A 26798-nucleotide genomic window follows, 5' to 3' on the forward strand; every position below is an offset into this window, starting at 1 on the left:
GGGAAGAGACTATTTATATGAAGAGAAAACTCCAAAAGAACCGCCACTAATCCCAACGAACTCCAGCAACAGCTCCCTGGAGATGAATGCAAACTAGAAACAACCAATAATATCAAGAGAGGCAAGGGAAAACAGAAGCACAAAAATAACCAGGGGGTGGGGGGGGGGAGGGAGGGGAAAAACAAGCAGAAAAAAATAAAAAGAAAAAGCAAAACAACCTCACAACCAGTCCTAAACACACACACACAGACACAAAAAGAAAACAAAAAGTAAAAAGAAACAATATACTCAACATTCAAGCAAACAACAACAAAACAATAGAAAGATAAAAGAAGAGAGAAAAAAATTTTGGATAGTGGAGAGAGATAAGGGATATGTGTATATGGATTTAGAGCAGTGGATTGGAAATAGGATATATACTTAGGGCGATATTTTGGCAGGAGGTAAACAGAAGGAATAGGGAAAATCTAAAGCAGAAATAGGGTTAGAGAAACAGGACAACAAAAGGGGAAAAGTGAGGGAGAGGGTTTTAGGATAGATGTAAAATTGAGGTAGGGACAATTGATGATAAAGGAAAAATGAAAATAGAATGGAGAACACTAATCCCAAAATAAAATAAAGAGAAAATAAAATGGCACTTTAAAAAGTGGTAAAATGGTAGCAGTAATAATACTGGTTAAAAATAAAAATGTATTAATTAAAAGGGTAAAATCAGGTGATGGAAAAAGAAGAAGAAGAAAAAAATTGGTTTCTTAGTTAAAAGGTGAAAAAAGAAAAAAAAATGTGCAGTAGTGAAGGTCCTTCGGTTCTTCTACTCATCAGTCTGGCTCGCCTTAGTCCTGCCTTGTATTCAGGAGAGTGTTGAATTTCCCTGCGATACACTGTTCCTCTGTGTTGTAAACCACAGTCCTGATTTTAAAGCAGGCCGTATTTGTGTCCCAGACTGCCTTAATTTGTGTTTAGCTAAGAGTCAGTTTTTGGCTCAGCCTCTGTGTGGCAGTGTTTTTGGGTTGGCCTCTGCAGCTATACGGCTTCTCTATCCAGTAGCAAGGGTTATTTTCTCTTTTGCACTTAAAACTGGTTTGGGGAGGTCAACTGACCAGAGCTGGTTCTTTAACAGTTACACTGCTCTGTCGATTGATTTTTTAGAGAGATTAGAAGAGCAGGGGGTAAAATGAGAGAGAGTGAGAGAGAGAGAGAGGATAGAGACACCTTCATTGGTTCCATTGGTTGCCTCTCACACATGTCGACCAAGGGCTATGGATTCAACCTGCAACCCAGGAATGTGCCCTTGACTGGGAATCAAATCTGTGACCCTTTGGTGCTGAAACTACCCTCTTTACACTGAGCCAAACCACTAGGACAATTTCTCAGCTGTTTGCACAACCACGTGAGCATAATTCACATGGCGGAACTCTGCATGTAAAAATCGCTAAGATGGTGCCTCTTATGTGTCACTAGAGGCCCGGTGCACAAAAATTTGTGCCCACGGGGGGCAGGGAGGTCCCTCCGCCCGGCCCGTGCCCTCTCGCAGTCTGGGACCGCTTGGGAGGTAACGACCTGCTGGCTTAGGCCTGCTCCCGGGTGGCAGAGGGCAGGCCCAATCCCTAGGTCAGCCCCTGGTCGGGCTCAGAGGAGGGCTGATTGGAGAGTTGGGGCGCTGCCCCCTGTCATGCACAGAGCAGGGCAGATTGGGAGGTTGCAATGCCACCCTCAGTCATGCTCAGGTTAGGGCTGATTGTGGGGTTGGGGCACCACCCCTTGTCACACTCAAGGCAGGGTCGATGGGGAGGTTATAGCTCTACCCCGTCACACACAGAGCAGGGCCCGTGGGGGGGGGAGGGGGGTTGGGGTGCTGCACCCTCTCACACACAGAGCAGGGCCAATCAGGGGTTGGGGCACCACACACTGTCACACACAGAGCCGCAGGGCGATCAGGGGGTTGGGGAGCTTCCCCCTATGAGACACAGAGCAGGGCTAATCAGGGGGTTGAGGCACCTTCCCCTGTCATGAACAGAGCAGGGTGGATAGGGAGGTTGTGGCCCTGCCCCCTGTCACACACAGAGCCGCAGGGCAATCAGGGGGTTTGGGCACTGCCCCCTTCACACTGATCCCGGTGCCGGGAGGCCTCACGGCTCTGCTGATCCTGGTTCTGGGAGGCATATTACCCTTTTACTATATAGGATAGAGGCCTGGTGCATGGGTGGGGGCCGGCTGGTTTGTCCTGAAGGGTGTCCTGGATCAGGGTGGGGGTCCCCACTGGGGTGCCTGGCCAGCCTGGATGATGGGATGATGGCTGTTTGCAGCTGGTCACACACCCTTCAGGGCGGGGGTCCCCAGTGGGGTGCCTGGCCAGTCTGGGTGAGGGGCTGAGGGTTTTCAGGCTGGCGGGTGACTGAAGCTCCCAACTGCTCCTTTTTTTCTTTTTTTTTTTTTTTAATTCTGGGCCAGCTTTAGCTCTGACTCCAGCTCTGAGGCCTCTGCTGCTGAAAGCAGGTATCTGGTTTGTTGTGTTCTATAATCGAAAGACTGTATCAACTCCAGCTCTGAGATCCCGGGCTGGCTGAAAGCAGGTTTCTGGGGCTTTGTTTAGCTTCTATATTTATAACTATGTTTCAAACTGCATGCTCAGAGGCCGGCAAGTCAGGCGGGGAATGTTGGTTTCCTCCATCACTGAAGCAAGCAAGCCTCATGTTAGTTTCAAGATGCCTGGCTTCTGGCCGCCATCTTGGCTGGCAGTTAGTTTGCATATCTTGCTGATTAGCCAATGGGAATGGTAGCGGATGTACGCTAATTACCATGTTTCTCTTTTTTTAGATAGGATTGTTGTTTTTTTTCCCCATAATGAAATAACTTTAAAAACTCTTGCTACCTGGTCAATTTCTTTCTTTTGTAGGAAATATTACCTCTTGCCAAAAGGGTTTTGAGCAATTTAAAAGCATGGATGTTCTAGCATTTGAAGTGCTCTAATAGCCCTGGGAAAGAATTCGTTACCTGGGAAGCAGCACTCATCTGAGGGCTAGGGTTACTCAAGCTGGGGATTCTAGGGCCATCTTCCTGGAAGAGGAGGAAAGGGTTTGCCACAAGACACTGTGAAGGCTGCTTCAGGGTGGACAGAGGTCAAGAGCCAGTGGTGGGAAGAATGTCTTCATTGAAACTCCTAAAGGTACCATCATTTCTGCCTCAGAATCAGGAAGCCACAGCCAGCAGGGCCCTGAGCACAGCCTGCTGGGCCCTAAGTACCCACACAGCTTTCTGCCACCCTGAACACCATGACCCTTCTCTAGGGACCCTCTTCAGCTCCGCCTGGACAGGAGCCTAAACCCTCTCCTTTGCCCACCAGCCTTCCATTCTGTAGTTGCACACTGAGAGTTTTGTATCAGTCCCTTCCCAACATGGAATCCTGTTACCTGGCACTAATTCTGAAGTATCTGCATTTGTGCTTCTGATATTGTGACACCATGTCTAGAAACCTCTGCCTCTTTGGAAACATGGTTTGTCTGAAAGAGTTAGATCCTGCAGAGCTGGTGCTGATCTGATATCCTTCCTCAGGTCCCTCCTTTGGATTCTGTTTGCATGAGAGGGACTAGCAGCTGCTTCCACCCACAGAGAAATAGAGCTGGTCTGAGGTGGAAGTTCTGAGACTGTGACAGGCCAAGAGACAGGACAAGGTACGTGTGTGCACAGATGTGCCTGCACCTTCCAGGATGGCATCCCAGAGAGGGGACAGGAGCCACATGGAGGGTGTGATCTCAGGGCCTCTGGGATGGCTCCTCCTTATTCAGTACTGGTCTGCCCAGCCTCATGGTGGTGGAGTGGCCTGTCTGAGGGGATGGTTGCTGAGATAAAGGCCTGGTGGGAGGGGGGAGTGAAAAAAAGTGAATGGGGTCCACTCTTGAGGATCTCCTGACTTTGGGATTGTGTTACCAGCAACCTGCTCCCACCCCCACCACCACTATGAAGGTGGCAGTTTGAGCTTGATTTCCCAAATTCATTTTTCTAGTATTTTCGAACCTTTGCACACTTCATATTCTAGTACCTGAACACTCAGGGTGGTCAATGTTTGCAGAAATAGTATTTCTGAGGTCACCTTCATTTAAGCCACCTGGGCTTTCACCCACGAATGCTTTCATTTCTTCCCCATGACTGACCTATGGGTTGGATTGAGTCCTCTCAGGAGAGCTCTAGAAGCTTCCCTGACCACCTTTTCCATGGGTTTTAACCACCTGGTGAGGGAGGAATCCTGGGAAGATTTGTGTGGATTCCTGAAGCCATATCCACCTCAGGCTGTGTCCTAAGACTGGAGTTTTAAAGGAAAGCTTTCTGTCTTTTTCTTTCTGTTGCTCTGCTGGGGTCTCCAGAGGGCCTGGGAGATGATTAGAGGGAAATGTGGTTTTTAAAGGAGAGTGAGGGAGGAGGGAGTTTTGGTTTCCTTTTCCACTTAAAAGAATTTTCTATATGCCTGGGTGGAAATGATATAGGTTGGGTAATGGTATAAAGACTAGAGACTAGAGGGAGAGGGAGAGAGAGAGAGAGAGAGAGAGAGAGAGAGAGAGAGAGAGAGAGAGAGAATGAATCCTGAGAATCCTGTTTCAGCCTGGCGTCCTGGCCTGGAAAGAGTTCAGCAACATCATTTAGTCCACTATGCTGGGAACCATTGAAGCAGTGGTGCTCACGTGGAGAAGAAATTCCGTTCCCCTTCAGACATGCTGAAAGACTCTGCTTATTTACCCACTAGAGTTGATTTTATAATTAATTAGGAAAATTGTACCACTTCACTGGCTTAGGTTACAACATACAACATACAGTTACTTCTCTTCTATTAGTCAAGGTGACAGAACTTTGGCCTCCCTTTGCACTTGTAAAAACACATTCTCTTCCTTTTCTCACCCCCACTCAGGCTCACTCATTTAACACCATTTATTGTGCATGTACAGGGTGAGGCAAAAGTAGGTTTACAGTTGTGAGTATGAGATTTATTCTTGCATGATTGTTTATTAAGTATTATATTATTTTCCATATGAACAAATGTAACCCAACTTTTGCCCACCCTGTACTATGGCAGGTCCCATACCAGGGCCTAGGGACACAGAACAAGACAGGCTAGGTCTCTGCTCTCATGGAGTTTCATACTAAGGACAATAGAGAGAAAATTAAAAAAGCAGACAGTAAATAATATATGGAAACAGTGTTATGATGAAAATAATGAAGACTAAGGAGTTAGGGTAAGGGTTTCTTTATATGGCTGTGTGTTAGGGCAAGAACATTCTCCTCGAAGAGACAAATAACAACTGACTTAGGCTACAAAGACTCTCCTTCTCAGAGTAACAGCTCTGGGGTGTGGTTTTCAGGCTGAGGAGGCTTTCCCTCCTAAGTCTTGTAAGATGGGTCCAGAGGGTTCTAGAGAAGAGCCCAGGCCACTGTCCATGGCCATGATGGGTGGCTCCTCACCTCTGCACAGTCCTTCCTGGTGGGGCTTCTTGAAGGAGGTCAACACATGGCCTTCCCAATCACCTCTGATTCCTCCCTTCCACTGGGGCTTCTCCCTTCAGCAGGCCACTTACCCTGCTCTCTCTCTCTCTCTCTCTCTCTCTCTCTCTCTCTCTCTCTCAGGATTGTGGTGATTCCATTAAAAGAAGATTTACCAAAACCAATATTTTTGTGTCTTTTTGTTTGGGGTAAGAAAGCTTTTATATGGCAAGTCTATATCTAACTAAAATTTGGGAGGGATGAGAGGGTAAGATATACCTAAGGTCTGACACTGGAATGAATTTTTAAAATTGATTTTAAAGAGAGAGAGGAAGGGAGAGAGAGTAGGAGAGAGAAACATTAATTTTTTTTGTTCCACTTATTGCTGCTTCTATGTTCTTTGACTGGTGATGGAACCCACGATTTTGGCCCATCAAGACAATGCTCTAACCAATTGAGCTACCCAGCCAGGGCTGGCGTGGATTATTTTTTAACACATTCCTGTTCTATTAGACAAAGTTTTTTTCATCAGTAAAGATGAAATTAAATGACCAAATTTTATTTTTGCCCTCATCAAACAAAAATAGTCCGACTGTTACAGCATAGTGGTAAAACCATTATATATATTACAAGTCACTGTTTTCTATCAAACAACAAAACAAAAAAGGGATTTTCTCATTCTTCACTTTCTTTAGCTGCATTACTTTGTTCTTCAAGCCAAAAACGATCTACTGTCTTAAGCAAAGATTTTTCGAATGCCTTCTCTATGTTCTAGATACAGGTTGGGCAAAATAGGACAAGTCTCCATTCTCCTGGAACTTACTCTTTAGTGGTTGGAAGACCTGAAAGAAAGTCATAAGCAAGTAAACAGACAATGTGAAAGGTGCTGGGGAGAAAAATAGAGCAAGGTGGAAGGGATGCGGAGTGTTGCTGGCTGCAGGGTGCTCACAAATATAGGGTTACTGAAGGCCTCCTGTGCCACAGGGATGATATGGGAGAGACCTATTGGAAGTGAACCTGCCTCACACAAGTCCGGGGAAGAATGTTGTAGCTCAGATGAACAACCAGCACAAAGCCCCAAGGTCACATGTTGTGGAACAGCAGGGAGACTGATCTGACAAAGCCAGGTGGAGACTGTGATTGATGAGGTCAGGGAGGCAGTCAGGGCCCTGAATGGCTGGGGTCTTGAGGCATTATAAAACCTCTCTGATTTCAGAGAGGAAGGGAGAGAGAGATAGAAACATTGATGATAAGAGAAAATCATTGATCGGCTGCCTCCTGCATGCCCCCAAGCCTGCAACTTGGGCAAGTGCCCTTGACCAGAATTGAACCTGTGACCCTTCAGTCTGCAGGCCGATGTTCTATCCTCTGAGCCAAACTGGCCAGTGCAAAACCTTTGCCTATTACCTTGAGTGGGTGGGAAGCCCTTGAGTGACTTGGATTGATGAGTGATATCTTCCTCTTCATTTAGACTCTAGGAAGAAGTGGGAAGCAGGGAGATCAGAGATAATGTTATTGCCAAAGTCCAGAAAAGAGCTGATGATCAGTTCAATTTGGAAAATACAGGAAAGCCTTCACATGGAGGTGACTTTGAAGTGGATTGGTGAAGAAGAGGAAGGGATCTTGCAGGTGGACAAGTGCCAGGAAGGGCATGCTGGCCATTCCAGACATCTGGAGTAAAGGTAGCAGACACAAGGTGGGATCCCTGACTGGGAAGAGCACCCACAGTTATAGGCTATGCACTTTTTTCAAACCCACATGAAACATTTACAAAAATTATTAGGCTAAATATAAATACCAACCAATAACAAATATTTTATAAAGATATCCTCTGACCATAAACCAATAGTGCTAGAAATAAAGAGATAACCAGTCTCCCAATACAGATTTAAATTAAATAATCACTTCTCTTAATTTATGGACCGAACAGAAAGAAATCATAGTTGAAATAAGAACATATTTAAAACTGATCAAGAAGACCAATGAAGAGAATGACAATATTATGAAAATGTCAGTTCTTTTTGAACTAAGCTAAGTATTCAATCACTGGCATTCAAAATTGCAACAGGATTTTCTAAAGAAAATGACAACTGATTTCAAAAGCCCTCTAGAAGATTAAAAAAGTCAAGAATAGAGAGATAATTTTGAACAGTAGCAAGGTGTTGAGACCTGCCTGATCAGGTAACTAAGATCTATATTCAAGTTATACTCAGTAAGTCATACTGGTTTTAATAATGAAGGCATTGTGGTTCAGGGATAGACCGAGACAATGGATACAACAGGGAGTCTGGAGACAGACTCAGGGAGATACAGGCACCTGGTATCTGATGGGCATACTGTTCAGTAGACTGTGTTGGGAAACGTGGCTATTTATGTAGATTCTGACTCAGGCATGCTAATTTTTAGCTAAAGGTGCGTCTGAAACTTGCATGTTCATGGGAACCACCTGGAATTTGGTAAATTACAGATTCTGATTCAGCAGGTCTGGATAGGGCCTTAGATTCTGCATGTCTCACAGGAACCCAGTTGTTGGCAATACTGCTATTTGTGAATCATACTTGGTGCAGCAACAGATTAAATTCTAATAGTACTAAGTGTTAATGTAACAAATAGGTAGTTTCATGGAGATCTTGCAGGCCAGTGTTGTCTTTGGGATCCTTTTCTTTTTCTGTCCTGGCCTGCTGGGAGCCGGTCCATCCTTGCTGCTTGACACAGTCGCTGCAGGGAAGAAACATCTGCACAGCATATGTTTCAAGGGACCTGGCGTATATGACATACTGTTCTTAATGTTTGCTCACCTTCTTGGCGCTATGTGTGTTAACCAAGGTCACCTCTCCGAGAAAGGTTGTTTCCCCAGGTAGGGATTTTTCCCTGAAGTTAGGGAGGGAATAAAACCCCTTAACTAAGTGCCAGGCGGTTAGTTAATCACTTTAACTACGAACAATCATGCTTACGCTACATAATCTTTACTCCCTGGAATGGAGATAAGAAACGCCCTAACCTTTGGAATAGAGATTGATAGGATTGGAATCAACTGGTATAAATACAGATGTAACAAGATGACAGAACACAGAACCTAGACACAGAACCTAGACACAGAACCTGGCTACAGAACCTGGATAGAACATGGCAAGAGAACCTGACTAGAACCTGGTGACTGAACCTGGCTGGAGAACCTGGACAGAACCTGGCTGGAGAACCTAGCGAGGGAACATGGACACAGAACCTGGCTGGAGATCCTAACCAGAACTTCGCTGGAGATCCTGAACAGAACTTGGCTGGAGATCCTGGCTAGAGATCCTGGCTAGGCTGCTGATCAACTGAACACTGTCTCCGTGTCATTCCTTCTTCGCCGACTCCGTCCACACCTTTGGGGACCCCTGGACCTGCTGGGGTTGGACCCCAGCACTGGCCTCCTTTGCCTAGAATGGTACATCTTGACTTTTTGTTACTTTATTGTCCCATGATGATATCCCAATTCCAGACATCACTTTTAAAAAGAAGGATGAAAAGGTGACAACAGGATCTCCCCACTGTAGTCTATACCTGCCATCAGTAAAAATAGCATTTTCAGCCCTGGCCAGATAGCTCAGTTGGTTAGACCATCAGCCCCATACACCAAGATTGGGGGTTAGATCTCCCATCAGGGTACAGACAAGAAGCAACCAATATATACATAAATAAGTGGAACAACAAATCAATGTTTCTCTCTCTCCCTGCCCCCCTCTCTCTCACCAACCAATCAATCCAATCTAATAAAGAGGGAATATGCTAATTGACCCTCATGTCGTCATAAAGATGGCAGCACCCACAGCCAATAAGGAGGGAATATGCTAATTGCTGCCTGCTCTCAAAGATGGAGGCACCTACAGCCAATAAGGAGGGAATATGCTAATTGACTGCCACATCCTCAAAGATGGTGGCACCCACAGCCAATAAGGAGGGAATATGCTAATTGACTGCCACATCCTCAAAAATGGTGGCACTCACAGCCAACAAGGAGGGAATATGCTAATTGACTGCCACACCCTCAAAGATGACGGTGCCCACAGCCATCAGATGGCGGCGCCCACAAGGTGGAGGCACGTGACAAGGCCGGGCCTGCCTCCAGAGTCCACCAGTCCCCTCAGCCCCCAAGCTGCCTAGGGCCAGCCCGAGGTGAAGGCAAGCCTTGGATAGTGGCTGCCCAGCTGCCCAGCTTCCCAGGGCCACCCAAGACTCAGGTAACCAGGGCTGGCTGAGGCTTGCGCTGCTGGCAGTGGCAGCAGCAGAGGTGTGATGGGGCATCACCTTCCCCTGATCACCGGGTTGCCTCCCGACCCTGAGGGCTCCTAGACTGTGAGAGGGGGAAGGCCGGGCTGAGGACCCCCTCCCCGTCCAGTGCATGAGTTTTCATGCACTGGGCCTCTAGTAAAAAAATTAGAACACATAGCATTTTCAGAATTCTAATAAAATATTCCCCCAACTTTCACCAACTAGATATGGGTCATCTGGACACCTCTTTTAGGAAGGTCAGTTGGGAGACTGAGTATATTAGATTCCTGCGGCTATTGTAATACATTTCCACAAACTTAGGCACTAATAGTAAAAGCCCCCACACATTTATTATTTTACAGTCTTAATTCTGGGAACTGAAAGTCATAAAATCAAGGTGTTGAGCAGGACTGTGATCTTTCTGGGTTCTCTATGGGAGACTCTGCGAGAGTCCATGGCCAGTGTGGCTTTCCCGGGTTCAAAGGCTTGGAGGAAGAGCTGACGCACAAATGATACACAAGATGAAATATATTTTTAATACCGGGGGAACCAGAGGACAACTTAACCATAGCAGTCAACTTCTCCCTGTTGCTCCTTACCCAGCTGCTTTTATTAGCTAGAATACACAATTGCTTTTAGGAATGCAAACAGACATATCAATGGTAATTGGTTATTAAACAGTAAGATTTTCAGGTTTGGGGGGATTTTGCTTTAGGCCATTGAGTCAGCAGCAGGTAACAAAATGTAGATATTCATCCTGTGAATATCCAAAGGAGTCCTGGTCAGCCTTCTGCCAGACTCCTCACATTTATATCAATTACTGTTGATCTTGGTCTCCAGCAAGACTCTGTTTCCTGGCCTTTTTCAGTTTGTAGTGTTATGGGTTAGCTCAGCGAGATAGATCACCGACTCAGAATTTAAATTTTAAGAGCCTTTATTAAGCTGGCCAGCTGACTGCCAGCCGTGTCTTCCCCGTAAGAGCCCACAGCTTGCAGTGCAGACTGAGAGTACAGCAAGACCTTTTATCTGCAACACTACAAAGTATTTTTTTTAAAAAAAGAAAAAACAAACTGCAAAGCGGTTCATTAGCCGTTCCTGGTGCTGGCAGGGTAAAAAGTTTACATAAAATTTATGAGCAGGGTCACACCTGGCTGGGTTCAATCATAACACATTGCTTTTCTAGAGAGATAATTAGCAATTTTTCTCTCCTATGGTCCCTGCCCCTCAGCCTACTTAGTAATTCTTTTTTTGTCAGGCCCCTGCCCGTAGCACAGTAGAGTCTGCCTTCATCCTCAAAGCCAGCAGGGTAGCATTTTTAAATCTCTCTCACTCTCTGGTCCCTCCTAGCTCTGTTCTCACATCTCTTTTTCTCACTCTGACTTTCCTGCCTCCCTCTTTTTTTAAAAAAAAATTCTTTCATCATTGAGAGTATTGCAGATGTGCCCCATTTTCCACCTTTGTCAACCTCCACTCATCTCTATCCCCATCCATGACCTTCACTGGCTATTGTCTTTGTCCATGAGCTATGACTAATTTGTAATTTTAAATCTCTTTACCTTTTCCACCCACCTGCCTCCCTCTTATAAAGATGTTTTAAAATGGGCTTACAATGGGCCCATCTGGATGATCCAAGATTCTTTCTGCACCTGAAGATCCAAATTACATTGCTCAAGTTCCTTTTACCACTAAAGGCAACGCAGTCACAGATTCTGGAATTCATGCGTGGACACCTGGGGCAAGGGGAGGCATTATTCTGTCTGTCACAGAAGGTGTCTAGGTCTCTTCCAGAATGTAATTGGGTTATGTGTGTAGACAAAGGGCTTGTTACTTTACCCAACCCACAGTGTTGACATTTTATCAACATGGGCTTATTTCACAAACAACCATTAGAGAGGATACTGGCAAACATGATTCCTTGTTTCAGTCTAGTCCCAGTCTAGCACTTTAGTAGCCTAAATTCTTGGGGGGAAACTTGAGTCAAAAAGGGAGCACACCTTCTTGCTGTTTCTCTGTTAATTCTACATGTGAGTTGAACCTTGATGTGTTGCTCTTGTCCCAATAGGACCAGGGGAGCCTGTGTCAGGAGGAGGATGTGGAGCAGAGCTGCTCCAAGGTCAACTGAGGCTTCTCCTCTTAGGGAAGCATGGCGCAGGAAAAAGTGCCATGGAAAACATTCTTTTGGGCAAATATGTGTTCCTGTCCAGATTCAGTGAGCAGATGGTGACTAAAATGTGACAGAAAGAGAGGGAAGCCCCCCCCCCTTTTTTCCCCCCTCCTCAACAGATAGTGCCAAAGACAAGCGACACAGCATTGAAAACTCCATGGAGCTCTCTGCCCACAGCCTGCACAACCTGCTTCTGGTGATCCCCATTGGTCACTATCTGAAGAGGACAGAGAAATAATCAAGGGCACCCAGGAGGTGTCTGGAGTAGAATCCAGGAGGTACACCATTATCATCTTCACTTGGAAGGATGATTTGGGGGATGATTCCATGTAAGAGTCAATACAACACATCCCTTGAATGGTTGGTTAAAACCTATAGAAGCTGTTACTGTACTTCCAACAATAAATCAGATGAGGCTGATCAGGACAGCCAAGTGAGGAAGCTCCTCAGCATGGACAAGCATTTTGTGGATGAGAATAGAGGACCCTATCCTGTGAACTTAAGAAATGAAGGCAATGGATTCCAGGAGATAATTCTTATTAATGTCTCCAAGGATCTCTGTATTGTTAGATTGAGTGGGATGAACCCAGGACCCACATCTGGGAAATCTGTTGAAGTAGCAGAAGCAGTAGGATGTCAGAATTGTCATTATGGACAAGTCTACAATGGCCAACAAGGACCATGATGATGGCCTTTGTTTGACCACATCCTACTCATTAAATTACTCTGAATTACACACTATGACTCCATTTCTTTACATTGTGAAAATCTGTGTACATCATTTCCCCCTTTATTTTCTAGGACTGTGTGAAAGAAGCTACATTGCATCCGCATGGTAAGATGATCCTTAAAAGAATGTTAAGCTTATAACTATATTCCTTTGCACTGTGCACCAAAATTAAGTGGAAAAAATATCTGGATAAGTTAGAGAAAAAATGCACCCTGGAGACCTAGCTCAGGTCAGTGCCTACAACCTGTCCCTAGGGAACTCTTAATAGTTTTGTGTAGGGGTAGCACCAGCAAAGTTCTGGACCCAGTGTGGGGGACCATGTCCTCTGAAATATTACAAATCTGGGCTTTAGTCACCTCATGCACTGAAATGGCCTCTCTTTTCTGGTCCTGGATCCAGCACCATCCAATTTTTTATTCCTCCTAGGAAAGCAGAACTCCCTCCTTCACAGATGGCACTAACTTGAAGAATTCAGTCATGGAGCCCAGTATTTATGTATTGAGTCACATTAATGATGCATCCTACACTCTGCACATGTCAGTATGTCCAGAGCTTCCTCATTCTGTGTAGTGGATGCAATTTATCTGTAGGATTGACATACACATAATTCAACCATCCCTTTTTTAGTGGACCATGTAGTTATATCTGGGCTAGCTCTGTCCAAGAACTGAATATTCACAAAAAATACTGAACACAAATAAAAACACATACACACATTCACACAAGAAAATAAATTAAATAATAAAAATATTAAAGAGCTCTGCCAGTGTTGCTCAGTGATTGTCAACCTATGAACAAAGCAGTCACAATTCAATTCTGAGTCAGGGTACATGTCTGGTTTGGGGCTCAGTCCTCTGTGTGGGGCATGCAAGAGGCAGCCAATTAATACTTCTCTCTCATCATTGATGTTTCTATTCCTTTAACCCTCTCGCTTCCTCTCTGAAATCAATAAAAATAAAATAGATTAGATATATAATAATAAAGAACTAAATATTCAGCATTGAAGATGATAAAAGAGCTCTCTGCCCTCATGCAGTTCCCCAAAATAAAAAATAAATAAATTAAAATTTTAATAAGGATAATAATTGCAGTTGACATTATGTGCTGGAAAATTACATGGGCTATATATATTAATAATTCAATCCTTGTAGTTTATAATATATAATCCTCATAACAACCTTTTAAGGAAGATGCTATTACCTTTATCCTCATTTTACAGATGAATGAACTTAGGTACAGATATGTAACAACAGACAGCAGTAGGGATTAAATATCCTTCCAATTACCTTTATCCAAGACAGGGGGACATACCTGTTACTGGATAAAACTTGGTTTATTGACTGTGGCCATAAGGCAATAGCACATCACAGGGATATCTCAAAATGAGATGTTAGGCCATTTTACAGGATGTGGGCCTGTGAAAGGTGATTTGGGGAAAAGTAGTAACTATCTGAAGGCAACATAAAAGGGTTTGGAGTCACTGCATTTCAAGTGCTTTCTTTAAGTGCCACATTCACTCCCCTCCCAGGATTGCCATGCTGACAGGGAGTGACAGTCCACAGGGATGGCACCCTGGATGATGAAGACTCGCTGAATATCCCTGGAGTTGCTGACTCTGCCATTTGCTCAGCAAGTAGGTCTGGTGTTGACCTTGGATCACAGGGGAAGTGGTGGAGAGACAGTTGTGTGGCACAGATTTTGACAGCAATTTATTTAGATTTAATTTAAATACAGTAAAATGCACAAATCTCAAGTATACAACTCAATGATTTTTATGCATTTATACATATAGGACCACCATCAGAAAAAGATATGGCATATTTCTATATCCTTACAAGAGCTCACAGTCCCTCACTGAAGAAAACCACTCTCCAGACTTTTACCAGAATTGATTAATCTTGTCTGTCCTTGAACTTCATATAATGTACTCATATCACATATGGTTTGGCCTCTAGCTTCTTTCACTTAGCATGTTTAGAGATCCAGCCATGTTGCATATTAGTAGTTCACTCTTCTCTTTTATTAACTGCTGAGTTCTATAGTATTTTATGAATATACCACTCAGGTTCATTTTGAACTCAGATTCTCCCTGGTCCTGTTTAGCCCACAGACTTCATGCTGTAGTACTTACCTTTGGTAGCAAAATGAAAGGAATGCTAAGGATCAAGCTCAGTGAAGGTGAAGTTTAATATTTTCATGTCCCAGAAATGTGATACATATGACATTATTTCTGCAAATCCATCTGTAGGGAAATATATTCTCCATCATTAACACCACAAAGAACAATGTTAGTGGGTACTCATTATTAAAGCCATGAGGTGTCTTTTGACATCAATGAAAGACATAGTTAAGTTGAAAGTGGTTGTAATGAGAAGTGACTTCTAACATGCTCCATCTGGTAACCCATAGATGGTACATGTAGTTGATTTTTCATGAAAAGTAATTGTATGGAATCATTTTTCAAATACTTCCAGGACTCTTTGCTATAGTTAGCATTAGTCTGCAGTGGGAAGACAGTCACAGAAGGTACAGAAGACATAGAGGAGATGAGTATACTGGTTCCAGGTGAGTAGATGAAAAGTAACAAAGCACTCACAGGGTTCCAGAACATCAGAGAAGGTACCAGAAAAAGGAGCAAATTCAAAGAAGGGAATGGCAGCATTTCAGTGGGTGAAAACTGTGAGCAGGGACTGTGATCCAAATCCTGCTTCTGAGTTCACTGTGCGTCTGGAGGAAGCCATTCCCATGCTTGGGGCTGGAGCTGCCCTGGGAAGGCAGCCCTGATGCTCCCTGAGTGTCTTTGGCTGCGATGTGTGGCATTGCTTTGGAAGGCATACCCAGGTCAGCCCAGGGTCCCAACTCTCTCCTGTTTTCCTCTGACAGAGACCCTGAACATTGTCTTCGTGGGGAGGAACAGGACTGGAAAGAGTGCCATTGGGAACACCATCCTGGGGACATCCATATTCCTTTTCTAGCTCTGAGCCCAGCCAGTCAACAAGATGTGCCAGGAAAGCAAGAGGACAGGGGCTGAGCAGGACATCGTGGTTGTGAACACTCCTGTGCTCTGCCTGCTGTCCAGTGACCCATGCCAGCTAGAGATGGTCCAACCTATGTGTCCAGCAGTGAAGGGAACATGGTTCTGGTCCTGGTGCTCCAGCTGGGATGGGTCACTGCTGATGACAAAAAGTCAGTGGTGACAGTAAAGTCTATCTTCAGAAAAGATGTTAGAAAATACATGATTGTGCTTTTTACCGGGAAGGGAGATCTGGGGGCCGGGGACATTAAAGATTACTGCGAAAACATACATAACACATTTCTTAAGGAGACAATTAAAAAGTGTGGGGAGGGAGTTTGAGCTTTTAAAAACAAAGAAACTGGCCAAGCCAGGGAAGACCATTGTTGTGCCCAGATTTCAAGATTCCCAAGAACCCACAGGGAGCCAGCGAGTCCGATGCAAAAGCAAAGAGTCCTTCATTTCAAACTAGTTCAGCTCCCCAACCACACTCACCAATGCAACGGTAAGCCCAGTGGCCAAGAGAGTGAAGCCCGATGGGACAAGGAGTTTTATAGGGGGGTGGAGCAAGGGGAGGGGAGCTGACCGTGGGCCCTGCTGATTGGCCAGGCGCAAGTCGGGTCTTGTTACACAGGATGTGGTCATCTCTATGGCGCGCACGTCCCTTGATTGTCATTGGTTAGTTTAAAGAAATCCCGGGCGTGGCCAGGAGAGGCCGGGGCTTCCGGAAAGGAGGTACCCTCCTGAGCACATGGCGGCTGCCCCAACATGGAGGGTACGGGGCAAGATGGAGGGCGCAGTCCTCGCCCTTTCAACCATGTGATAGATCTTTTGAAAATGGCCAAATAGCTGATTGGTAACCATAGAAGTGATAGGCATTCCTGTGCATGGGAGAACGTCAACAAAATAACTGAAGATGTCCAGGAAAAGCAAAATCCCAAAAAATTCTAAAGTAAAAGATATATTTCCATAGGTGGTTGAAGTGTCTGGGGTCTCTTTAAGTTAGAGACATGCTCAGTTTGGAGGGTATGGGAGGACTGGTAGTTGGGAAGTGGGTTCATACTTTGAGGGCTTGAGAAGTCAATGTGTCTTACTGTGTGATGCTTTACCTCTTCGTAGGTAACTGAATTGTCAAGTTGGGGTGTTGGGGTCCAGCCCCAACAGGTCCAGGGGTTCCCCAAGGTGTGGATGGAGTCGGCAAAGAATGAAGAACACGGAGGCCGAATTCAGGTGATCATCATGGCCAGGTTCCTCCTAGCCAGGTTCCTCCTAGCCAGGTTCCTCCTAGCCAGGTTCCTCCCTTTATTGTCCTCTTACATTTATATTTATACTATTTGATCTTAATCCTATCCATTCTATTCCAAAGGTTAGGGCGTTTCTTATCTCCATTCCAAGGTTACTCTATTGTTCTATTAAGGTACAAGGAAGTAACTGAAGGAGGTTATTCTAAGTAAAGATTATGTAGTTTAAGCGTGACTGTTTGTAGTTAAAGTAATTAACTACCTGTCTGGCACTTAGTTAAGGGGTTTTACTGATAAAAATCCTCACCTGGGGAAACAACCTTTCTCGGAGAGCGTTAAGAGGGGAAGCAAACATATTAAGAACAGTATGCCATATACACCAGGTCCCTTGAAACATAAGCTGTGCAGATGTTTCTTCCCTGTAGTGACTGCGTCAAGCAGCAAGGGTGGATCAGCTTCCAGCATTGGGGCAGGTAGCAGGCGATTATACAGGAGCAAGAAGAAATAAGGTAGGGAAAAAGATTCAGAATCAAGTCACAAGAATCACCTTACCTGTGTAGTGAGTGGTAGCCAGGACAGACACTAAGAACAAGGACAAGGCCAGCAGTGGCCATAACACATATAGTTACAAAGAACCAGGGTGTCCAGATGTGTGAGAGTCCTGGGAATAGCAGATAGGAGAAGCTGGACTCCTGTGGGCTTCCCTCCTGCCTGCCTGGCCCACTGGCCCTTGAGCTGTTCTTTCCTAAGGTGGTAGCTGCTCCTTCGTGTCCTCTCCATTTCAAGTCCAAATGCAAAGGACCCTGTCATCCCCTCTTTGTTGTCCCTGACAAAATAACATGACTGTGAGGTTTCAAATGACTGTATTAAATTATCATAGCAGAATAGACTAGAACAAAATCAGAAGCACAGTAAAATTTCCAAGATTAGATACACTTGCAAAATTTTTAAATTCTAAGAATAATTCTAGATTTCCTCTAAAAAGTTTATTGAACCCTCCTTTGCATCTTTCTTATTTTATCTTGATGGTAAGGAATGAGCTTAAAACTCAGAGAACTCACATAATAGTGGTCTAAACATATTAGGGGCTTATGGTGTCTCATGTCTGGGGGCAGGCCCTCTGAGATGTGTGCACTACCCCATGGTCCAGATTTATTCTCACGCACTTCTGTTTCCTTCTTTGATCCCAGATGGTGATGATGTTCCATTTATGGTTGAGCAGATAAATTTGGGAGATCCATGATGAGGGCACTGTATGAGACCAGAATTATAGAATGGTGTCCCAGTAGATGTAGTGCCAGATGTTCTCTATATTAACTGTTTTATAGATGCTTTGGGACAGGATCATCTACCTTTGTTTTTCAAAAGTGTTATAGAATTCCAGGGCAAGAGGAATAGGGAAACTGAAACAGGAAAGTTAAAACAAGATCAAACAGAGTTGGCAATTTGTAGCCAGCTTGTAACTAACAAGCCATTATCTTCCCCAGCCAAGGACAGGAGAGCAAATGGTTAAAAAAAAACTTCCCTAATAAGAGAATGCAGAACTGGAGGGGGAAAGGGAAAAGGTAAAAAAGTGCAGTTTTACTCCCTAAGCAGAGAAGCCAGCAGTCTCAAGACTTGGCAAGATAAAGCCAGGTGCTTCTCATGAATTCTGGGAAGGCCACAACAAAGTAAAAAGGCATCTTGAGAATTAATCTGAACCAAAATATTCAGCAGAGGAATTTAGTTAACAGGTGGGTATATAACACCTCAGATCCTCACCCAACCTGCTCTTCAGACTAGCTGAGAGTCTGTCTGCACTTCATAAGCCAGATACATAGGTGTGCTTTTTCAATAAAGGTGCATGCATTAATTGTTTTAATAAATTGACTTTTCACAACGCAGTCAAAGTCTGTTGTATAAATTCAGCTCAGGGGGATGTCAGGTAGCATCTCTCTGGTGATGGTGAAAGGTGGCTATAACAACAATATCAACTTTCCTTCAAGATTAGGCCATTTATAAGAGCACTAGAGGCCCGGTGCATGAATTCATGCACCAGTGGGCTCCCTAGGCCTGGCCTGTAGGATCGGGTTGAAACCAGCTCTCTGACATCCCCCAAAGGGTTCCGAATGCGAGAGGGCACAGGCCTGGCTGAGGGAACCCACCAGTACACAATCGGGGCCGGGGAGGGATTTGGGAGGTTGGCCAGCTGGGGAGGGACTGTGGGAAGGCTCCAGGGCATCTCCGGCTCGTCTCACTCAGTCCCCATCAGCCAGACCCCACCAGTAAGCTAACCTACCAGTCAGAGCATCTTACCCTGGTGGTCAGTGCATGTCATAGCGAGTGGTTGAGCAGCCTTAGCATATCATTAGCATATTATGCTTTGATTGGTTGAATGGACAACTGGACGACCAACACTTAGCATATTAGGCTTTTATTATATGGGACTAGGGGCCCGGTGCACAAAATTCGTGCACTGGGTGTGTGTGTGGGGGGAGTGTCCCTCAGCCCAGCCTGCCCCCTCTCACATACTGGGAGCCCTCAGGCGTTGACCCCCATCACCCTCCAATCGCAGGATCGGCCCCTTGCCCAGGCCTGACGCCTCTGACAGAGGTGTCAGGCCGGGCAGGGGACCCTCATTTCCCCCCATCACTGGTTCTGCCCCCAGCCCAGGCCTGATGCCTCTGGCCCAGGCATCAGGCCTGGGCAGGGGACCCCCAGACCCCTCCGATTGCTGGCTCTGCCCCTTGCCCAGGCCTGATGCCTTGGCCAGAGGCGTAGACCCCCATCACCCTCTGATCGCCTGATTGGCCCCTTGCCCAGGCCTGACGCCTCCGCCAGAGGTGTCAGGCTTGGACAGGGGACTCCCATCTCCCCCCGATCACTGGCTCTGACCCCCGCCCAGGCCTGAGGCCTCTGGCCCAGGAATCATGCCTGGGCAGGGGACCCCCATCTCCCTCTGATCGCTTGCTCCACCCCCCGCCCAAGCCTGACGCCTCTGACCCAGGCTTCAGGCCTGGGCAAGGGGACCATCATATCCCCCCAATACCCAGCTCCGCCCCCCGCCCAGGCCTGATGCCTGGGCCATAGGAGTTGACCCTCATCACCCTCCGATCACCAATCACCGGATAGGCCCCTTGACCAGGCTTGAGGCCTCTGGCAGAGGTGTCAGGCCTGGGCAGGGGACCCCCAGCTCCCCGCGGTTGCAGGCTCTGCCCCTGCCCAGGCCTAACGCCTCTGGCTGAGGCGTCCAGCCCGGGCAGCGGGGACCCGCAGCTGCAGCGGCCCCGCGATCTTGGGCTTCGCTTTAGGCCCAGGCAAGGGACCCCTAGCTCCTGGGACTGCCAGCTTCGACCATGCCCAGCTCCCATCGCTGGCTCCACCCCTACTTCCTGCTATCACTGGCCAGGGCGGCAAAGGCGCCTGATTCTCCAATCATGGCTGGGGGGCAGGGCAAAGGCGGCCCCAGGGCTGCCTTTGCCCTGCCCCCAGTTATTAGATCCCCCCTGGGTTTCAGATCACTGTCAGTGGCAGGGGGCTTCTTCCTGCTTTCCCTTTCGCCTCCCTGCATTGTGCCTACATGTGCAAATTAACCGCCATCTTGTTGGCAGTTAACTGCCAATCTTAGTTGGCAGTTAATTTGCATATAGCCCTGATTAGCCAATGAAAAGGGTAGCATCGTATGCCAATTACCATTTTTCTCTTTTATTAGTGTAGATAGGCTGTCACCATTCACACTTTTCTACCCTGCATAACCCTTACGATGAAAATTCTGGAAAATTCTGTATATATATACAGTTGATTGAAATAATAAAGATGAATTATATTATGAATTTACTAGTATATTCTCCTGATTCCTGTTTTACTGTTTTGGGGAAGAGCATGGCTCCTCCAAGAGGCAGGAGATACCTGGGCTTGTCAAGATTTTTGCATCTTTGGTGGCTGAGGATGCAAAAGGTTATGGGTGATGGTTACTTTACTAGGTGTCCGCCAGCTCAGGAATGCCCCACTCTGGGCATTTCACTATCACAAGAACAAATAAGTGTAACTTGGGTTAGAACTAGGAACATGGGAGGAAGAAGGTCTAGAAGTCGTTTGTGCCTCTTCCCAGAACAACTCTCTGTTTGAAGGCAGGGACAAATCCCAGGCTGCTACCCATGCTCGGTAGGTGACATAGGAGCCGATGAGGTCAGGGACTTGTGGTTTTCTTTTCTTAGGTAGGACCTGATATACATCCCCACATTCCTTTAGGACCATTCTTGAGGAGGGAACAACACTATGTCAGTTCCTTCTAGAAACACTTGCTGAGAAAGAGTGAGTGCAAGAGGTTTATTGGGGGTGGGGTGGAGTTATGTTTGTTAAAGACAGAAGGGAGGAAGCAGAGGAAGCCTCAGACCTCCCTGCAAAGCTGACATTTGAAAAGGAAAGAGAAGAGGGATCTGGGTTGGACAAAGAGATGCTCAGATCTGGCAAAGCCTATGCCAACTCAGTAGAGAGTTCTGGGGCAAAAAACTGACCCATAGCCACGTCCTGCTTGGGCAGACACTGGGAGCTCTGCTGAGCTTGGCCTGGGAAGCTAAGGTGGGTTATGACAGTGTTGCAGCTGTCAGTCATTTGTCAGATGACTGTCCCCCTTTCCATGATGACTTCGTGAATTTGGTGCAAACTATAATTACACAGAATTTAAGACTTAACAGTTCTCCCCTGTGTTTCTAAGAGTTCCCTTTCCTTTCCCTCAGCCTTTTCTGTTTCCTCATTCCTGTGAAATTATGCACTGTTTCTACTTCAGCCTGTGACTCTTAAAGCCCCCAAAGCAGCCGTTTTTATTGTGTATTTTTTTAAAACTGGTATTATTAAGCTATTTCTTTTTATTTATTTGTTTGTTTACTTATTATATATATACATATAATTTTTTTTGATTGGCTGCCTCTTGCTCATCCTCTACTGGGAACCAAGCCCACAACCTGTGCATGTGCCCTTGAACAGAATCAAACCTGGGACCCTTCAGTCCACAAGCCAATGTTCTATCCACTGAGCAAAACTGGCTAGGGCCTTTTTATTTATTTTTAGAAACTTTACTGGAGATGCTGCAGAGTGCAAGAATCAGCACACAGACTTCCTCTAATTTTGATCACACTCCTCTCTTTGTTCTTCCCCCATTTTTTCTCTCTAAATTTTAAGATGCTTTTATTTGTGTATATGAGATTTTGTCCCTTAGTGGATAAAGATGACATGTCTCTTTTAGACCATCCAACTTTTGTTTAAAAATTAACATCCAGAACACCTTACTTTCCCTCCTCCCCACTTTAGGAAGGAAAGGTAGGAAAAGTCAATTAAACAAACATTTAAAAATTTCATACTTATTCAAAATATTAGATAAATTTGAGGTGAATATCAAGTATAGACCAAAGGATATTCAGGGAACTTCATCAGGTTTAACAATAAGACAGATCTGTGCTTCTTTCTGGTATCCATTTATTTTCTTTAAGTATTTAAAGGATTCAATTCAAATCTCCTAGCTGCAGGAAAAGGGCTGTCTTCTTTTAAATTTTCTCCAACTGGCTTTCCTACCTGTTTGCTGGCTGCTGCTAGTTATTTCAGTTGTTTGATTGCTTTCTGCTTCTTTTTCATTCTTGATTTTCTTTCTCTAATGTCCCAAATAAGCTTCTATTTCTTATATATTTAAGGCCCATCACCTATGTCGAGGTGCGAGGGGTTCCCAGATAGGTGTTGCTCCTAATTGGGACATGCACAGGTGGTCTGGACCATCCGCTTGAGGCTTGCACCAATACCTTCTGGTCAGACACTTTCACAGAGACAGCACCGAGATCTGAGCCAAGCCGGAGAAATTACACACAAACAGGTTAGATGCAATCACGCAGGGGGTTTATTTACCAGTTCCTGATGGGTCTCAGATGCTGGGAAGGATACACCTGGCGATGCTCGCTGACACACACACAGGGGTAGACGGCCGTTGGCTGATGGCTCCTTCATCGATTGACAGTTAATTGGGCAGAGTTTCATGCTGGGAACCGAGACATGAGCACACACAGGTCCTCATGCTCTGGCGACAGGAGAGCTATGAGCTGCTGGGTCTATCAAACTGTCTGATCTTATAGCCCTCTGTAGACGTGTTCTTCGTTGGTGTGTGTGTTATCAGTGGCTGCCATAGGTGGATCCACCTGAGGTCTGTGAATCTATGGGTGTGTACCGGCTTTGAGCATTCCCATCAGATAGGTTGTTTATCAGTACAAAGCAGAGCTATGAGGGTGCATTCCTGGGTCCCACACAGAATTCCTGTATCTAGCATTACTATAACAGTCCACACAGGGTCACATGCTTTAAGTCTTACATTCTAAGGTCCTAACATTAGGTGCCATAATGATTACCATAACATCTATCTCATAGTCTCATGATGTTGGCCAAGAAAAGAGGTTTTGTGGTGCAGCTTTCAGCCTCATTGCCCTTTTCCTAGGTGACTGTGTTTGAGATTGGTTTATAATTTTGCTCTTATGGTTTCACATTCTGAGTGGCTTCTCGTGTAGTTTGAGACCAGGGACTTGTATGTTGCTCAGAGCTGGACTCTAAAAGACGTTCCAATATGGGTTCCTCGCTGGGAACTTCACTAATAACTCCTGGATAAGTGACCAAGTCCATTGGAAACACTATGTCTGAAAAATTCTGCAGGGAAAAGCCACCGTAATGCAGTACCTTGTACCTGTTATTAACACATAGCCTGGTGGCACATGTAACAGTTACATTGAGCTCCTCCCATCTGGGCACCAAGAAAAGTATGTAAAATTAGAGGCCACTGTTTTTGGAAATGAGTTTGTGTTTTTTAACACTTCACCCCAACCTTTGTCTTAAATTTAGGATCACATAGCAAGTAGCAGCAAGCAAATTGTTGCCTTGAAAAGAGTTTGACTACAAGGCCAAACTCATAATAAATGGGGTCATTTTAGTAATTGCTCTACAGTGTTTTCTTCATTTGTTGCAAGTAGAAGAATGTTTATTATCCACAGCAGGAAACAATTGTTTTGTTGCTATCTGTACTCGCTATTGTTAACTCACCATAGCTCAGATCCTATATCTCTGAATCTGCCTTTGCCTTAGATACTTTTATGGCTTAAGTTTCATGATGTTACTGGACTCTGGGGCTTCAGCGCTTGGGATGTTCTATTTAAGCACAAGACCTGGATTTTGTAAGGTAGTTTTATTTCTTTCAGCAAGTAAAGGAGATGGGGGGTTCACATCCAAAGCTCTATCTCCCCAAATGCTTTTTCTGCATCAATTGATATGATAATGTGGTTTTCTCTCTCAATTTGTTTATGTGATGTATCACGTTTATTGATTTGCGGATATTGTACCATCCTTGCATCCCTGGGATAAATCCTACTTGGTCATTGGGTATGATCTTTCTGATGTACTTCTGGATCCGATTTGCTAGGATTTTGTTGAGGATTTTGGCATCTATGTTCATGAGGGATATTGGCCTGTAATTCTCTTTCATTTTGTTGTCTTTATCTGGTTTTGGTATTAGGTTGATGCTGGCTTTATAGAATGAGCTTGGAAGTGTTCCTCTTGAATTTTTTGGAATAGTGTGAGGAGGATAGGTTTTAGTTCTTCCTTGAATATTTGGCAAAACTTTCCTGTGAAGCTGTCTGGCCCCGGGCTTTTATTTGCTGGAAGCTTTTTGATGAGTGCTTCAATTTCTTCCATAGTTATTGGCCTATTGAGATCTTTAGCTTCCTCCGGATTAAGTTTTGGAAGAATGTATTTTTTTTTAGGAATATGTCCATTTCCTCCAGGTTGTCTAGTTTGTTGGAGTAGAGTTGTTCATAGTATTTTCTAACAATCCTTTGTATTTCTGTAGGGTCTGTTGTTATTTCTCCTCTTTCATTTCTGATTTTGTTTATTTGGGTCCTTTCTCTTTGTTTCTTGGTGAGCCTGGCTAGAGGTTCATCAATCTATTTTAACCTTTCAAAGAACCAGCTCTTGGTTTTGTTGATCTTTTGTATTGTTTTTTTGGTCTCTATGTCGTTTATCTCTGCTCTGATCTTTATTATTTCCTTCCTTCTGCTTACACTGGGCTTTTCCTGTTCCTCCCTTTCTAACTCTTTGAGTTGTAGGGTTAGGTAATTTATTCTCATTGTTTGTTGTTTCTTGCAGTAGGCTTGTAGAGCTATGAACTTCCCTCTCTAGACTGCTTTCGCTGTGTCTCATAGGTTTTGGATTGTTGTGTTTTTATTGTCGTTTGTTGCCATAATGTTTTTTGTTTCTTCTTTGATCTCTCTGGTATACCAGTCATTGTTTAATAGCTTGCTATTTAGTCTCCATGTGTTTGATTTTTTTGGTTTGTTTTTATTGTAGTTGATTTCCAGTTTTATGACATTGTGGTCTGTGCAGATGCTTGATATGATTTCAATCTTCTTAAATTTGAAGAGACTTTGCCTGTGACCCAATATATGGTCTATCTTTGAAAATGACCCATGTGCACTTGAGAAAAATGTATATTCTGTGGCTTGGGGTGAAATGTTCTGAAGATGTCAATTAATTCCATCTTATCTAGTGATTCATTTAGGATTGCTGTTTCTTTGCTGATTTTTTGTTGAGAGGATTTGTCCAATGGTGATGGTGGGTTGTTCAAGTCCCCTACTATGATTTTGTTGCTGTCAATTTCTCCCTTGATCTCCTCTAGAAGATTTCTTATGTATTTGGGTGCTCCTATATTGGGTGCATATATATTTACCAGAGTTATTTCTTCTTGTTGGATTACTCCCTTTAGTATTATGAAGTGGACTTCCTTATCTCTTTTTATGTCCTTCACTTTGAGATCTAATTTGTCAGATATAAGTAGTGCTACCCCGGCTTTTTTTTGCTTCCATTCACCTGAAAAGCTTTTTTTCATCCCTTCACCATAAGTCTGTGTGCGTCTTTTTTTCTGAGGTGGGTTTCCAATAGACAGCAGATATATGGGTCATGTTTTCTTATCCATTCAGTTACCCTATGTCTTTTGATTGAGTCATTTAATCCATTTACATTTAAAGTTATTATTGATAGATACCTGTTTGTCGCCATTTTTATTCTTTACCCCTGTGTTCCTTCTTTGTTTTGTATTTTTACTTTTTACAGCAGACCCTTTAGCATTTCTTGCATTGCTCGTTTGGTGGTAATAATCTTCAATAGTCCATTTTTGACTGTGAAGCTCCTGATTTCACCCTCAATTTTGATTGATAGCCTTGCTGCATACAGTATTCTTGGATTCAGACGCTTGCTTTGCATGACTTTGTATATTTCATTCCATTCCCTTCTTCCTGATGTGTTTCTGTTGAGAAATCAGTCGCTAGTCTGATGGGGGATCCATTGTAGGTAACTTTCTGTCTCTCTCTGGCTGCTTTTAAGATTATTGCTTTGTTGTTGGTGTTTGCCAATTTAATTATTATGTGCCTTGGCGTCATTCTTTTGGGGTTCATTTTGTTTGGGACTCTCTGAGCTTCTTGGATTTGTGTGAGTTTTTCTACCTTATGTCAAGGAAGTTTTCTGTCATTATTTTTTCAAACAGGTTTTCTATTCTTTGCTCACTTTCTTCTCCCTCTGGCACCCCTATTATTCGGATGTTGTTTCGTTTCATGTCCCAGAATTCTCTTAGGCTCTCCTCCTGCTTTTTAATTTTTTTTTCTAGAAGCTGCTCTGCTTGGGTATTTTTTCCTACCTTGTCTTCTTGCTCACTGATGTGGTCCTCTGCTTCTTCTAGTCTACTGTTGATGATTTCTATTGAGTTCTTTATAGCAGTGATGTCATTTTTCATTTCTTCTTGGTTTTTCTTCATTTTCTCTTGGTTCTTACACATATTGTTGAATTTTTCTTCCATTCTTTTCATCCAGCTTATGGACATTTCTCTGAATTCTTTCTCTGACAGGTTGCTTGTCTCCATTTTGTTTATTTCCT

Source organism: Myotis myotis, unplaced genomic scaffold (assembly GCF_014108235.1).
Source record: "Myotis myotis isolate mMyoMyo1 unplaced genomic scaffold, mMyoMyo1.p scaffold_m19_p_11, whole genome shotgun sequence".
NCBI lineage: Eukaryota > Metazoa > Chordata > Mammalia > Chiroptera > Vespertilionidae > Myotis > Myotis myotis.